Source organism: Galeopterus variegatus, unplaced genomic scaffold, assembly GCF_000696425.1.
Source record: "Galeopterus variegatus unplaced genomic scaffold, G_variegatus-3.0.2 Scaffold60657, whole genome shotgun sequence".
Classification (NCBI taxonomy): Eukaryota; Metazoa; Chordata; class Mammalia; order Dermoptera; family Cynocephalidae; genus Galeopterus; species Galeopterus variegatus.
Window position 1 is genome coordinate 1 of NW_007786768.1, and position 2600 is coordinate 2600.

General features: G+C 43.2%; 1 pseudogene; it reads right to left on the reverse strand.

Moving 5' to 3' along the window:
- Positions 1-6: 6 nt before the first annotated feature.
- On the reverse strand, positions 7-1996 carry LOC103584483 (annotated as a pseudogene).
- Between the last annotated feature and the right edge of the window lie 604 nt (positions 1997-2600).

Sequence of the window (2600 nt, forward strand, 5' to 3'; positions counted from 1 at the left end):
CACAATTCAATGCACTGTCACATCAACAGGGATGTGGCGAGTATCTACATTCACACCATCTATTTTGGTGAGAATTATGGGGGTAACCACTTTCCATCATCAGCCAAATTTATTCAATTTTCATTGGCTGGAAAGAGCTTTCCATTGAGGAATGCAATGAGCTGAAGATTATAGAGAGAGTCATCAGTTGGTGTAACTACTCTTTTTTGCTTTGGTGAGAAAAAGGAAGGAGGAAGTGGAATAGAATCCTCCACAATAGTATTCTTTGGTGCCAGACTTGAAAATGTATTTGAAACATTGCACTTAAATCTCAGTTTCTTGTCTAGATTTCTGTCTCAATCCTGCCTCCCATAACCAGAAAGTTCTGTATGGTCAGAGGCTTCCACTTTCTATACCACAGGATAGGTCATCCCAGAGAATCCAGCAGCCTTAATGACATAAGTTTTCAGAGCAATATTGGATGAATACGCTGAACGAGCTCCATTGGCTGGATGGTATGTAGTAATGTGCTTTAGACACTGGACAGTTCCATTAGAGACTTTAGCTTCCCTCTGTGCCAGTCATAGGACACCCTCATCAGCCAACATGATGTTATCTACAATGTCAACCATCACAACGCCCAGCTCTTTTGGTTTTTCTCCTTTGTTAAATCTTCCAAATTTTTCTATCATTCCAGCCACAAATATAGTATCCATTTCGTTGGAAAAGTTGGCTGTTTCCACAGTGTAAGCCAGTAATTGTCAAGCTTTTGACACAACATTTAGAAGATTGAGGGATATCTGATTCAACATATAAAGAACGCTAGTGACATCATTTGCATATTATCAGTTTTCGGTATATATCCCACTACCATGGATACTCCAAGTACGCTGTAGATATGCAGTAATGCCTGCCAACGTTCTAGGTCATCTGAAACCAACATTTTTGTTTAACACCCCCTCCAGAGGACAGTACTGTGCAGAGGTTTCTAATACCACAATACCAACAGTTCTTGTATTGTTCCCACATTTGGTCTGGACATTACAGCCCCAATTTCCAATAGATCCAACCTGAATATGAGAAATGATTAGGGCACTTGCAATCAATGAGCCATTGTGAATCATGTTCTTTTCAACAAAAATACCTTGCAATTCATCAATTTCAACTATTCATGCATCCTGATACCATAACACTTGCATGTCTTGGTCAATATACAAAGCTACGCAATGGAAGGCTGTCTCCTTCAAACACAACATGACATGAGAGGCAGTCATGTAGAAAGATGGTAACTCAAGCCGAGGATCACATGTCAACCATTCTTGCTTCACATCTGTGATTGGCTGTGCCTGCAATGACATAAGATAAACATACCTCGTGTTCTATACAGTGATGCTCCTCACCTTTACACAGCAATGAGTCCACAATATGTTAAAGTCACACAAAAGATATTCAGTCTAAAATTCTGAAGACTGTAAAGAGCCAAGATAATCAAAAGTTCCTTGGGACACTGAAGAAAACAAATTCCCTGAAAGGTTTAGCCCAGCAAGATTGGTAAGTCCTCGAAATATGTCTGCATTCAGACATCTATTCAATTTTGTCAGGCCCAATCTTTATAATCTTTATAACTTTGTAATAATGACAGTCCCCAAAAGGCACCTAGATCTATATTACTAATAAGACTGTTTCAGAGGTCCAATCTTTTGAGGAGACTTAACCCAGAAAAAGAGCCATTCATCAGCTTGGATGTTTTATTGCTACTCAGAATCAGAGTGACAGTTGGGCGGAGCCTGTCCAGGACAGGACCTGTTGTTGGGTGGAGCCTGGCCAGGGGCAGGACCTGCCTTAGCTCCAGGCTGCTGCACACCAGCACCCTCCCCCTGCTGATCCCTCAGGGCTGCCTGTCGTGCTTGCAGCTGGTGGGGCAGAAGGCCTGTGGGCCAAGGGACAGTGCACTGGCCTACCCAGCCACCCGGTGCTGGGGCAGGCAGGGGCACATCCTGGTCACCCAGAGCTTCATGGCAGCCAGAGGGCCTGCAGTCTTCAGCACCTACACACTCTTTCATCCTCTGGGGTTGTGCTTGGCCTCAGTCTAGGGGGAGCCCTGAACAGTTTAAAGGGATGGTAAAAATTGGGGACTAGGGATTGGTGGGCTTCTGTTCAGATACTATGACTAGACAAACAGTGATTGGCTGGGCCTGAGTCAGGCCGTATGACACGGTCAAGGGCTGATTGGTTGGGACTACATCCAGCCCACTGGTTCCATAGGTGGAGGATTTTCAGGTTTCTTTCTGTTGTCTGGAAGCTGTCTGGAGGGCAGGACCCAAATCTCTGCACATACTCAACTTACATTCTGCAAGACAACTGGTAAAATATCTTATAATAGAGAAATAGAACTATTTTCAGCCAATTTAATCAGTTCTCAACTAGTTTTATATGGATTAAGGTCAGATCAATGATAGTCCCCACTTTCAAGTTCAAGGAGATTTGGGACTGTGATTCAAGATGAAGGAACCCAAACAGAGTCCAGAAGTAAGAAACCAAACACAGCCTGCAGAAAACAATTAGAGGTCAATGTGGCTAACCCTTACAGGACAGGATACAATGAAGGAGAGAAATATGCA